At 31.2% G+C, this 15176-nt stretch overlaps 2 long non-coding RNA genes across 2 annotated transcripts; both read right to left on the reverse strand.

The window, feature by feature from the left end:
• Positions 1 to 4919: 4919 nt before the first annotated feature.
• On the reverse strand, positions 4920 to 7898 carry LOC136272434 (uncharacterized). Its single transcript, XR_010710437.1, has 3 exons — positions 6626 to 7898; positions 6174 to 6232; positions 4920 to 5771 (listed from the first exon to the last, which is right to left on the reverse strand). It is a non-coding gene; the product is annotated as an uncharacterized lncRNA (long non-coding RNA).
• A 4380-nt stretch (positions 7899 to 12278) lies between these two features.
• On the reverse strand, positions 12279 to 14565 carry LOC136272115 (uncharacterized). The gene is made up of 3 exons (XR_010710018.1): positions 13293 to 14565; positions 12835 to 12893; positions 12279 to 12432 (listed from the first exon to the last, which is right to left on the reverse strand). It is a non-coding gene; the product is annotated as an uncharacterized lncRNA (long non-coding RNA).
• Positions 14566 to 15176: the final 611 nt, after the last annotated feature.

A 15176-nucleotide genomic window follows, 5' to 3' on the forward strand; every position in this document is an offset into this window, starting at 1 on the left:
GCATAATAGTAGCTAGGAAGACGGCTTGATTTATAAACAAGGTTACATACGTTATAATGCGACCTCAATACATGTAGCAAGTTATGATGGCATTCAATGTTTTTCAGTCGCATTAAAGGGGCATGGTCACGATTTTGGTCAAATTTTATTTTTCTGTTTTTATTATTTGAAATGCTTTAGAAATGCATTTCTAATGATTAAAAAAAATTGAAGGCCAGTTGTAGAGTTCTAAGCAAGATACAGCGCTCACAATTCTTTGTCATGTAAACAAGGCTCGTGCGGCAGTCGTGCCCTGTTTTTGTTTACATACCTCAATATACCAGTAATACATCTTTTTTAAGCTGATTAGTCTATCTCCTTATTCATTTTAAGCATCAATAAATTGTTTTTACGTTTAACATCATTCATTTTAAGTCTAAAACTGGAATTTTTACTCCATCATTCAAAATGTAAACAAACGTTTTGTTTACATTGCAAAGAATTGTAAGCTCTGTAACTCACATATAACTCAGCGAATGACACTTAAATTTTGGTTGCTTATTAAAAATGCCTAAATAAAGCATTGTAAACATAAAAATTAGAAAAATAATTTTTTTACCAAAATCGTGACCATGCCCCCTTTAAATTATTTTAATACAACTCATTCTTTGTATACGTGTTAATGCTCTTTGAAGAGCCCTACTCAGTATTCTGAAGAAGAAGAAGATACATTAACATTTAATGATTACGTTAATTTATTTCAAAATTTGTTAACGGTTTACAATGATCTATATTTTGTAAAAATACAGTACTTTTTAAATTATTTTACATCAAACTGGTCATATTGAATGCTTCTATCTATCAATATATCATTACTGCCGATCATTCCTTTAAAAAGAATACATGTTTCAACCTTACCTTGAACAGTTTTCATCTGAATTTGAAACAGATGTGATTAATGTATAGGCCAGTAGAATTAAAGCAGATGTTGACACCATTTTCCTCTATTTCAATATAATTTCAACTCAAGACCTAGACTGCTCTTGCTATTTAAAAAAGATTGAGAAAGTTTTAGTTCGGTCTTTATTTAATCACTAATTGGTTCCTGGTGCAAGTTCCAAGTGTTATTTGTTATGAAGGAAACTGTCATTCATTAAGTTGTTGTCACTCCTATGTTGTTATACATGTAGTAAAGTGATTGACTTATATGTTGTAATGCATTGACTTCAAATTTGTTTGGAATGTTATTCTCTTTATAAATAATTGTAAAAAATAAAGTATTTTTTTCAGAATGTTGAAAATGAAAAACTCACCTAATACATATGTTAAAATATAAAGAGGTTTTTCCGTCAGTGGGAGGAATTAGTTCGAATGAGGAATGAGTCCGGGCAGAGGGGTAGAAAACGGAATAGACAACCGGTCATTGACCGCCTGCCCAGTAAGTGGACCCGCCATCGTGGCCCGCGACTTGATGTGACCACCCCCCCCCCACCAGTCGTTGGTTCTCCGATTTTAGCTGATGCAGACAATGGAGCAAGGAGGCAACTGAAGAAATTTTTAAAAATACAGGAATTACTTTTAAAAAATGTTCATGAACCGGCCTTTAATCTACCGGTATTAGAGCGATACTATCATCAGAAGAAAGATATTCCAATGTGAAATTGTTTTTTTTTTTTTACTATTCTTAAAGTTATATTTGTAATTAATAAACTTCTGAATATCTTATTGAAAATATTGTTTGCTATAACGATTCATGCAGTTAATAACTTTTACATCATTTCCAGTGAAGTATAAACGTTATATGCAGTACTTTTATAAGGAAAATTCCAATATTTTGTCATATTCTAAGTTGATGCTTTGAATGTTAGCTAATCTGAAAGACAGAATCTGATATCAAAATAACTGAATTATAATATTTAAAATTGCAAATAAGTATTTTAATGCATCTTTCTTTACCACCTCATGTTAATGTATTTCATCTTCGTGCATTCATAACAAGAGAGATAAACATGAAACATGGATTATTTGCTAGTCATTTATGCTTAAGTGTTGAAAATTGGATCATAATTGATTATTCATGTTTATTGAACAATTTTGACCTCCATAATCAATGCATCAGACTAAACAATTCATATATATTTCTCTCATAAAAATTGGATTTGAAAAAGATTTGAACCTTGTTTTCAAACACAGCAACATATTTTTTCAGTATACCTGTACATACACTATATTTTTATAGGCAGTTACTGGTTCATTGGAACAATAATTTTTGGGTAGGTACATGTTACTATTTGTGATAGAGAAATATAACCCATTAGGATGTAAATAGTAATCACAAATTAAATGACTATAACAAAACCTAACCTGTGCATTTTCCTGTTCATTCTTCCATTGGTAAACAGGACAGCAAACTTTTGATTAAATTAAACACAGATTGATACTTTTTTGTATTTTAGCGGAACATAGTTAATTAAACTGTTAAAGAACTATTTTTTCTTTTATTCATTTCTTATTACCACAATCATATTAATTATTATATGCACTCAAAACTATGGTGGCAAAACAGTTATCGAAATCATTATATTTACTTCACAATGTTTCATATGACTAGGATAAACATGTATAGCTCAACAGAAGTGGGGCAAGTGTTTAAACTACTAAGTATTTCACTCTATCATTTAGGCTATATACCTTAAATCAATTCAGGCTGTTCCTGCAATCAAAATAGAATTTATTAACATAAATATCACTGTTAAGTGTGTTTGTTTGTGTGTTAATCATTATTTGATTAAAACACTTTTTATCTTGTTTTTAAAACAGTTCAATTCAAAGACTACTCAGTTTAAAAGAATTACAATCCTTACCAAATGCGTCATCTTGTATATGTTAATTATTTTCTTTGTTTTATAAGTACAACGGCAACATTTATTGCTATTTTTTACTGAACACTTATCAATTTCTAGGAGTAAAAACCACGGTAACGGATTCTCATGTTGTTTGTACGTCTCGCGTTTTTGGGTTTTTTTCTTCATATATTCTCATTTTAACATTAATTTTACGAGTGATATGGTTAAGAGCGAGCGAAAAGTGTACAAATATTATGCATGGTTTATGATTCCAAAAATGAATTTATTAAGATGGATTTTTATACCAGTCTTGTTTCGAATTGAAACGAATGCAATGTCTCGTTGATATCTCATATTAATCTGTAGACGATTTGATTATTTTGTTTTAGCAAATTGTGATTTTGTTTAAAGGAATTTATGTCTTCTCATTGTAAAGAAATAGCATAGTCATTTTGAGCAAAGGGTTTAAGTTGAAAATATATTATGGATTGAATCTGTGCATATTCTATCAAATATTATATGTGTTGCCATAAGTTTCCAAGGCGTTTTTCCCTTTCATCTGTTCGCATTTTCTGTGGTCAATGGCGAGAAAAACATTTGTTTCTTTATGTCTCAGGGCTTAACAATAAAAAGCGCACTTGCTATAAATACGCTTTAGTACTAAATGGCAATGACAAATTGATTAGCCAATAATATAATTATATTGAATATTTTTACAAATTTTATCCCATCTCCATCCAGGTGACGAAGTGCGTTTAACGAAAATGAACTTGATTTATGTTTGAATGCATTGACTTCAATTGACCAAATAACGTCGTTTTGAACTGTCTTCGTAATGTGTATACTATGAATGAATTGCCGTATCCTTTAATTGTATTGTTTATGTCCTATGCATTAAATTGTTTTGTTTATTTTTTTAATTTCATGACTAATAATTATGTTCATGTATATGTTGAAAAAAAAAACACATCCACGTGTACAATACATGTAACATTGCACTGTTGATAAACAGTTACTCTAACAATGTATTGCGAATATAATTAAAACAATGTTGGACTTACAGAACGACTTTACCAGACATCCAGTAGAAAAATTGCAATATTCTTTTGAACAGTTACACGTCAATTCGCATTTCCATCCATAGCTTGGATAGACACATTGTCTGCTGCAATTAGGGCCTGAGTATCCAATTTTACACTCTGAAACAATGGGATTGCTCCTTATTATAACAGCATAAAATCTGCTGATGATTTGGAATCTGTATGAATTAGGAAATATGAAAACTTATGGATTATACAAAAAATCATGGAATTTCAAAGTAATTTGCACGAAGATAGGTGTAACTTTATCTGTTAAAGTAAAAATGTTGCATTTACAAGTTATACGCAATGTCTAAAAATTTAGATTATGTGACAAACTAGTTTTATTTAATTTTAAACAGATCGACTGATTGTAATAAAACCCATTGATAACCTGTACAGTTTCCTAGTTCACTATTCCATTCGTAACCAGAACAACAACCGCCTTCATTTCTGAAAAAAGAAAAGAACATTTAAGAAAGTTTTATTCCTTTTTTTATTGAATCGATGCATTTGCATTGTTTAGCTATGGGTTTTTTTTCTTATTTTCAGTTATTATAAAACAATACAATTTCTTCACGAGCGAATTTAAACTAATCAAAATAAATACCGTTTCTTTTTTCAACCTTACCTTGAACAAGTTTTATCTAAATTCGAAACAGATGTGATTAATGTATATGCCAGAAGAAATAAAGCAGATGTTGACACCATTTTGTTCTATTTCAATATGATTTAAAGATCTAGACTGCTCTTGCTATGTAAAAAAGATTGAGGAAGTTTTAATTCGGTTTTTATTAAATCACTAATTGGTTCCTAGTGGAAGTTCCAAATGTATTTTGTTATGAAGGAAACTGTCATCCATTGAGTTGTTGTCATTCGTGTATTATAGTAAAGTGGTTGACTTATTTGTTGTAATGCAATTGACTTCAGATTTGTTTGGAATGTTATTCTCTTTATGAATAATTGTAAGAAATAAAGTTTTTTTTCAGAATGTTGAAAATGAAAAACTCACCAAACACATATGTTAAAATATAATTGTACTGCATGAATTAAATTTAAATGGAAAAGTTGCACTTATCGACAGAATAAAAATTTCTGATTGTTTATAACGCTATTCATAGACTAAGTTGACTTAAGAGTCGAGACCGACAGATCCAAGACTATTGTTCTTTATCCTGTGAGCTATATATTTAGACAAAATGACATACATACATGTAACAGTTTAACATTATTATACTTTATTGTTAAATACTGAAATCTGAATGGTTTAGACGCAGTTGATAATCCGTGTTATTACTCTCATCGTTGGTAACAAACTTGGCAACGGGTAACACAACATATTGTTACATTGGCGTAAAGTATGTGCGAACGGTTCGCCATAGAATTCACCATATTCCTATATAAAAGCAGGAACGTTATCTTGTCCAGTCAGTTGACATTGGTTTCCTCGGGGTGTCAATTTCAATTCTTGACCTCCCAAACAGGCACTATTTACATAATGTTTCATTTTTCATGCTGTGACCTCCTGACAAAATATTTACAAGTCTTATCTTGAAGAAAACCTTACAACTTCCTTGGCATGTCTTTATGAACCAGGAGTTGAAATTGCAGCCACAAATCCAACATATCTGATTTTTACGATAAAAAAATCAGCAAATACCATAATTTTGTAAACAAAATTATTAATACTTTAACATTAGTTCTGTGTATACATATACATATATTTAATTCAAAACAAGAGTCAATGGTAAAATAAAAGTAGAGTTCAGATCACATCTGGTTTGCTTTTGTCCGGCGTTGATGATCAGAGGAGGGTCCCCTTAAATGATCTGGGCGTGCTATCCATAGCCGACAGAGTATTGGGTACCTGCAACATAGATTCTTTGTTGGTCATATAGGCCTATGTATTAAGTAATGGACTATAATTACTGAACAATTTTGACCTCCACAATCAATTCATCAGACTGGAAAAATTCATAATTCTCTCATGGAAAGGATATTTAAACCGTATGTTCAAACACAGAAATTTTCTTTCTATAAACATGTACATAAACTTCATTTTTTACAGAGGAAAGGGGGTGGTACTGGTTTATTGGATCATTTTTTTGCGGTAGGTACAAGTTAATATACTAAAAGAACAAATAACCTGTGGGCATTTTTAAAAAAAATAGTTTTTTGTGAGGATGAAAGCTCATGGGTAACTGGTATTCACCAAATATTTCTGACATTAGGAAGTGGCAGAGTTGAAGTATTGGACAGTCATACTTACAGATGAGTTGAGTACTGAAGTCATGGGAGGCAGCGATGAGACCCAGGTTACTGCTGGAACTGTGAGAAAGAGGACACAATATATTTTTCTTATTAAATTCATTACTTACAACAGTATCTTTGAGTTTCTCTCTTTTTCTTTCTCTCCCTCTCTCAAAAATATTTTTCTTAATAAATTCATTTAACTGAGTCCCCCCCCCTCTCTCTCTCTCTCTCTCTCTCTCTCTCTCTCTCTCTCTCTCTCTCTCTCTCTCTCTCTCTCATCCTACATTACTGTTGAATGTATGATATAGAACCTTGATAAAATTAGCAGTGTGTCTTCATTAATATCCATAGAGTCTGAGCAATAAAGATACAAGTTGTTTTTTTAATGCAACAGATTATTCTTTTCATTTTCATTAAAAAATGTTTCCTTTGCAGGCATTCCCTTTACCTGGTTAGGTGAAATTTTACCTGTGGTAGAGTCTCCTGTTTGCACAAGATTATCAACTGTTAAACAGGCCACATCCTACAGAAGAACACATTGAATACTCTACCGGACAAAACTGACATTGCAATATACAAACCTCTCAATATAAAGAACCGCATTACATTTTCCTTAATTAAGTCTTATTCACCTTAAAACACTTTGTCCTAAGTAAAAATGTTACTTGTAAAATAAAATCACTACTGCACCTACTTATTGTTCAATAAAAACATAATTACTTTTCGTAAAATTTTAATTGAAACCAATTCTTAAATCTGAATCAATTTTTTTTTAATTGAGCAGTATCAGGTGGGGAAAATACATTTTTTTCTTGCATCAGATATGACTCCAAGGTCTTTCCATCGGTGGCTTTGTCCAGTCCATCCAGTCGTTGGTTCTCCGATTTTAGCTGATGCAGACAATGAAGCAAGGAGGCAACTGAAGAAATTTTAAAAATTACAGGAATTACTTTAAAAAAATTTCATGAACTGACCTTTAATCTACCGGTATTAGAGCGATACTATCATCAGAAGAAATTGTTTTTTTTTAGCTATTCTTAAAGTTACATTTGTAATAAACATCTGAATATCTCATTGAAAAATATGTCTGCAATAACGATGCATGCAGTTAATAACTTTCACATCATCTCCAGTAAAGTATGAACGTAATATGCAGTACTTGTATAAGGAAAATTCCCATATTTGTTCATATTTTAAGTTGATGCTTTGAATGTTAGCTAATCTGAAAGACAGAATCTGATATCAAAATAACTGAATTATAATATTCAAAATTGCAATTAAGTATTTTAATTCATCTTTACCATCTCATGTTAATGTATTTCCTCTTCCTGCATTCATAACAAGAGAGATAAACATGAAACATGGATTATTTGTTAGTCATTTATGCTTAAGTGTTGAAAATTGGATCATAATTAATGATTCATGTTTATTGAACAATTTTGACCTCCACAATCAATTCATCAGACTAAACAATTCATATATATTTCTCTCATAAAAATTTGATTTGAAAAAGATTTGAACCTTGTTTTCAAACACAGCAACATATTTTTCAGTATACCTGTATATACACTTTATTTTTAAAGGCAGTTACTGGTTCATTGGAACAATAATTTTTGGGTAGGTACAAGTTACTATTTGTGATAGAAGTATAACCCATTAGGATGTAAATAGTAATCACAAATTAAATGACTATAACAAAACCTAACCTGTGCATTTTCCTGTTCATTCTTCCATTTGTAAACAGGACCACAAAAGGTTTTTTTTCTCCACTTTCGATTAAATTAAACACACATTTATACTTTTTTTGTATTTTAGCGGAACATAGTTAATTAAACTGAAGAACTATTTTTTCTTTTATTCATTTCTTAATACCACAATCATATTAATTATTATATGCACTCAAAACTATGGTGGCAAAACAGTTAATAAATAGAAGATATCTATATTGTGTGATTTTATATTTGCTTTATCCAACGAGTTGAAATGGTGTATATATTCGCAAGGCTTGCCGAGCGAATATAACCATTTCAACGAGTTGGATAAAGCAAATATAGAATCACACAATTATATATGTTCTATTTATCTCATACAATTTGATTTATATTATGAAGCTTTTGAGACAATCCCTTATGTGACCTTTTTTTTTTTTTTCAAAGATAAAAACGATGATGCAACGTTGTGTAATGCGCACAGGCACCTGAATTTTTATCAATCAGTCGCTTAATAAGTCATATATCGAAAAATTCTACCCCTACTATATATAAATACTGATTGATAAAAATTCAGGTGCCTGTGCTCGAACAAGGAACAGTTGTTGATGTTTTATAACACAAACACCAGCCTAATGATAAGGGATTGAAAATAGTGAATAAGGATGCTTACTGGTGGTTGAATCAAAGTCTTATAAAACATTATTTCGGTAAGGTCTTGTATATAAACACAATGCATAACCAGTACGCTCTGTTTCCATCGCGTCGTCAGGATGAACTCTTTGATAGTTAACGTGATTTGCAGTTTTATAAACTACACAAAGCAAATTGAAAGTTTGAATGGGGCTACACTTATCACAAATCTTGACAAACAAGAAAAAAAGGTTTTTTGGTTACAGTTATGTATAACTTTGTAAAAAGAGCTGGGTGGGGGGGGGGTAATGCTAAGCCCCCCCCCCCCCCCCTCCCCCCCTAATAGCCCGGGTTCCGACACCTATGTGTTTTCCTTCATATTTGTAAGTAATTGAAGTCTTTGACAAACTCCATTTTATATCACCCTTTGTAGCTGATATAGTTATGTTGAAAGTACTAGCAAATCTTCGAAAATAGGTCACTGAAGCGTTGAAGCGAGGGGCTGTGTCAAAAGTAGTTCCGACCGGAAGAATTTGATTTAGCATCACCCGTGTGATATAGCAAAGGTTTATCACACGGGTAATATACACCACACGTATGAGATAAAATCATTATATTTACTTCACAATGTTTTCATATGACTAGGATAAACATGTATAGCTCAAGAGAAGTGGGGGAAGTGTTTAAACTATTTCACTATCATTTAGGCTATATACCTTAAATCAATTCAGGCTGTTCCTGCAATCAAAATAGGATTTATGTACATAAATATCACTGTTAAGTGTGTTTTTTTGTGTGTTAATCATTATTTGATAAAAACACTTTTTATCTTGAAATTAAAACAGTTAAATTCAAAGACTACTCAATTATTAAGAATTATAATCCTTACCAAATGCGTCCTCAACTTGAAAATGATTATTGCATATTTGATTATTTCCTTTGTTTTATAAGTACATTGGCAACATTTATTGCTATTTTTTTTACTGAACACTTAGCAATTTCAAGGAGTAAAAACCACGGTAACGGATACTCATGTTGTTTGTACGTCTCGCGTTTTTTTTAAATCATATTTTCATTTTAACATTAATTTTAGGAGTGATACGGTTAAGAGCGAGCAAAAAATGTACAAATATTATGCATGGTTTATGATTCCAAAAAATGAATTTATTTATTATGTTCAGATAAGATGGAAATCTTACACCAATCTTGTTTCGAATTAAAACGAATGCAATGTCTCGTTGATATCTTATATTAATCCGTAGACGAATTGATTATTTTGTTTTAGAGAATTATAATTTCCTTAAAATGAATTTATGACTTCTCCTTATAAAGAGATATCATAGTCATTTTGAGCAAAGGGTTTAAGTTGAAAATATATTATGTATGTGCGTATTATATCAAATATAATGAAAATATATTATGTATGTGCGTATTCAATCAAATATAATGTGCGTTGCCATAAGTTTCCAAGGCGTTTTTCCCTTTCCTCTGTTCGCATTTTCTGTGGTCAATGGCGAGAAAAACATTTGTTTCTTTATGTCCCAGGGCTTAGCAATAAAAAGCGCACTTGCTATAAATACGTTTTCGCACTAAATGGCAATGGTATAATGATTAGGCATAATATAATTATATTAAAGATTTTTCTACAAAATTTGTCCCATCTCCATACAGGTGACGAAGTGCGTTTAACGAAAATGAATTTATGTTTGAATTCATTGACTTCAGTTCACTAGATAACGTCGTTTTACTGTGTATACTATGAATGTATTGCCGTGTCCTTTAATTGTATTGTTTACCTCCTATACATTAAATTATTTTGTTTATTTTTTAAATTTCATAACATTATAATTATGTTCATGTATATGTAGAAAAAACACATCTACGTGTGCAATACATGTAACATTGTATTGTTGATAAACAGTTACAATGTATTGCGAATATTATTAAAACACAGTTGGACTTACGGGACGACTTTACCAGACATCCAGTAGAAAAGCTGCAGTTTTCTTTTGAACAGTTACACTCCAATGTGCATCTCCATCCATAACTTGGATAGACACATTGCTTGCTGCAATTAAGGCCTGAGTATCCAAGTTTACACTCTGAAACAAAAGCATTGCTTCTTATCATAACAGCATAAAATCTGCTGATGATTTGGAATCTGTATGAATTTGGATATATGAAAACATATATGGATTATACGAAACATCAGGGAAAGTAATTTGCGTGAAGATAGATGTAACTTTATCTGTTAACGTAAAAATGTAGCATTTACAAGTTATACGCAATGTCTAAAAATTTAGATTATGGGACAAACTAGTTTTATTTAATTTTAAACAGATCGACTGATTGTAATAAAACCCATTGATAACCTGTACAGTTTCCTAGTTCACTATTCCATTCGTAACCAGGACAACAACCACCTTCATAACTGAAAAAAGAAAAGAACATTAAAGAAAGTTTTATTCTTTTTTTTTTATTGAATCGATGCATTTGCATTGTTTAGCTATGTTTTTTTTTTCTTATTTTCTGTTATTATAAAACAATACAATTTCTTCACGAGCGAATTTAAACTAATCAAAATAAATACCGTTTCTTTTTCAACCTTACCTTGAACAAGTTTTATCTGAATTCGAAACAGATGTGATTAATGTATAGGCCAGAAGAATTAAAGCAGATGTTGACACCATTTTGTTCTATTTCAATATGATTTAAAGATCTAGACTGCTCTTGCTATGTAAAAAAGATGGAGGAAGTTTTAATTCGGTCTTTATTTAATCACTAATTGGTTCCTAGTGCAAGTTCCAAATGTAATGTTGTTACGAAGGAAACTGTCATCCATTGAGTTGTTGTCATCCGTGTATTATAGTAAAGTGGTTGACATATGTTGTAATGCAATTGACTTCAAATTTGTTTGGAATGATATTCTCTTTATTTTTCAGAATGTTGAAAATGAAAAACTCACCTAACACATAATTTATGTTAAAATATACTTGTACTGCATGACTTAAATTTACACGGAAAAGTTGCACTTACCGACAGAATAAAAATCGTAAATATCAAATTCTTTGTAACGCTATTCATAGACTAAGTTGACTTAAGAGTCGAGACCGACAGATCCAAGACTATTGTTCTTTATCCTGTGAGCTATTTATTAAGACAAAATGACATACATACATATAACAATTTAACATTATTATACTTTAATGTTAAATACTGAAATCTGATTGGTTTAGACGCAGTTGATAATCCGTTCTATTACTCTCATCGTTAGTAACACACTTGGCAACGTGCAACACAACATATTGTTACATGCACGTAAATTATGTGCGTACGGTTCGCCATAAAATTCACCTCATTCCTATATAAAAGCAGTAAAGTTTTCTTTAAAATTAAGACATTCAGTATGAAATAAATAGTACCTGTTTGGGAGGGTAAGAGTTGAAATTGACACCCCGAGAAAACCATTGTCATCCGACGCTTCCTGTCGGTTGACATTGGTTTCCTCGGAGTGTCAATTTCAATTCTTACCCTCCCAAACAGGCACTATTTACATGTTTCATTTTTCACGCTGTGACCTCCTGATAAAATATTTACAAGTCTTATCTTGAAGAAAACCCTATAACTTAGATTGTAATAGCTTTTGACTTCTTCCCTGGCATGTCTTTATGAACCATGATTTGAAATTGCAGCCACAGATCCAACATATCTGATTTTTACGATAAAAAAATCAGCAAATGCCATATTTTTTTATTAATACTTTAACATTAGTTCTGTGTATACATATATATCTAAATTAAAACAAGAGTCAATGGTACAATAAAAGAAGAGTTAAGGTCACATCTGGTTTGCTTTTGTCCGGCGTTGATGATCGGGGAGGGTCCCCTTAAATGATCTGGGCGTGCTGTCCATAGCCGACAGAGTATTGGATACCTGCAACATAGATTCTTTGTTGGTCATATAGGCCTATGTATTAAGTAATTGACTATAATTACTGGACAATTTTGACCTCCACAATCAATTCATCAGACTGGAAAAATTCATAATTCTCTCATGGAAAGGATATTTAAACCGTATGTTCAAACACAGAAATTTTCTTTCTATAAACATGTACATAAACTTCATTTTTTACAGAGGAAAGGGGGTGGTACTGGTTTATTGGATCATTTTTTTGCGGTAGGTACAAGTTAATATACTAAAAGAACAAATAACCTGTGGGCATTTTTAAAAAAAATAGTTTTTTGTGAGGATGAAAGCTCATGGGTAACTGGTATTCACCAAATATTTCTGACATTAGGAAGTGGCAGAGTTGAAGTATTGGACAGTCATACTTACAGATGAGTTGAGTACTGAAGTCATGGGAGGCAGCGATGAGACCCAGGTTACTGCTGGAACTGTGAGAAAGAGGACACAATATATTTTTCTTATTAAATTCATTACTTACAACAGTATCTTTGAGTTTCTCTCTTTTTCTTTCTCTCCCTCTCTCAAAAATATTTTTCTTAATAAATTCATTTAACTGAGTCCCCCTCTCTCTCTCTCTCTCTCTCTCTCTCTCTCTCTCTCTCTCTCTCTCTCTCTCTCTCTCTCTCTCTCTCTCTCATCCTACATTACTGTTGAATGTATGATATAGAACCTTGATAAAATTAGCAGTGTGTCTTCATTAATATCCATAGAGTCTGAGCAATAAAGATACAAGTTGTTTTTTTAATGCAACAGATTATTCTTTTCATTTTCATTAAAAAATGTTTCCTTTGCAGGCATTCCCTTTACCTGGTTAGGTGAAATTTTACCTGTGGTAGAGTCTCCTGTTTGCACAAGATTATCAACTGTTAAACAGGCCACATCCTACAGAAGAACACATTGAATACTCTACCGGACAAAACTGACATTGCAATATACAAACCTCTCAATATAAAGAACCGCATTACATTTTCCTTAATTAAGTCTTATTCACCTTAAAACACTTTGTCCTAAGTAAAAATGTTACTTGTAAAATAAAATCACTACTGCACCTACTTATTGTTCAATAAAAACATAATTACTTTTCGTAAAATTTTAATTGAAACCAATTCTTAAATCTGAATCAATTTTTTTTTAATTGAGCAGTATCAGGTGGGGAAAATACATTTTTTTCTTGCATCAGATATGACTCCAAGGTCTTTCCATCGGTGGCTTTGTCCAGTCCATCCAGTCGTTGGTTCTCCGATTTTAGCTGATGCAGACAATGAAGCAAGGAGGCAACTGAAGAAATTTTAAAAATTACAGGAATTACTTTAAAAAAATTTCATGAACTGACCTTTAATCTACCGGTATTAGAGCGATACTATCATCAGAAGAAATTGTTTTTTTTTAGCTATTCTTAAAGTTACATTTGTAATAAACATCTGAATATCTCATTGAAAAATATGTCTGCAATAACGATGCATGCAGTTAATAACTTTCACATCATCTCCAGTAAAGTATGAACGTAATATGCAGTACTTGTATAAGGAAAATTCCCATATTTGTTCATATTTTAAGTTGATGCTTTGAATGTTAGCTAATCTGAAAGACAGAATCTGATATCAAAATAACTGAATTATAATATTCAAAATTGCAATTAAGTATTTTAATTCATCTTTACCATCTCATGTTAATGTATTTCCTCTTCCTGCATTCATAACAAGAGAGATAAACATGAAACATGGATTATTTGTTAGTCATTTATGCTTAAGTGTTGAAAATTGGATCATAATTAATGATTCATGTTTATTGAACAATTTTGACCTCCACAATCAATTCATCAGACTAAACAATTCATATATATTTCTCTCATAAAAATTTGATTTGAAAAAGATTTGAACCTTGTTTTCAAACACAGCAACATATTTTTCAGTATACCTGTATATACACTTTATTTTTAAAGGCAGTTACTGGTTCATTGGAACAATAATTTTTGGGTAGGTACAAGTTACTATTTGTGATAGAAGTATAACCCATTAGGATGTAAATAGTAATCACAAATTAAATGACTATAACAAAACCTAACCTGTGCATTTTCCTGTTCATTCTTCCATTTGTAAACAGGACCACAAAAGGTTTTTTTTCTCCACTTTCGATTAAATTAAACACACATTTATACTTTTTTTGTATTTTAGCGGAACATAGTTAATTAAACTGAAGAACTATTTTTTCTTTTATTCATTTCTTAATACCACAATCATATTAATTATTATATGCACTCAAAACTATGGTGGCAAAACAGTTAATAAATAGAAGATATCTATATTGTGTGATTTTATATTTGCTTTATCCAACGAGTTGAAATGGTGTATATATTCGCAAGGCTTGCCGAGCGAATATAACCATTTCAACGAGTTGGATAAAGCAAATATAGAATCACACAATTATATATGTTCTATTTATCTCATACAATTTGATTTATATTATGAAGCTTTTGAGACAATCCCTTATGTGACCTTTTTTTTTTTTTTCAAAGATAAAAACGATGATGCAACGTTGTGTAATGCGCACAGGCACCTGAATTTTTATCAATCAGTCGCTTAATAAGTCATATATCGAAAAATTCTACCCCTACTATATATAAATACTGATTGATAAAAATTCAGGTGCCTGTGCTCGAACAAGGAACAGTTGTTGATGTTTTATAACACAAACACCAGCCTAATGATAAG

This window comes from Magallana gigas, chromosome 10, assembly GCF_963853765.1.
Source record: "Magallana gigas chromosome 10, xbMagGiga1.1, whole genome shotgun sequence".
Taxonomy (NCBI): domain Eukaryota; kingdom Metazoa; phylum Mollusca; class Bivalvia; order Ostreida; family Ostreidae; genus Magallana; species Magallana gigas.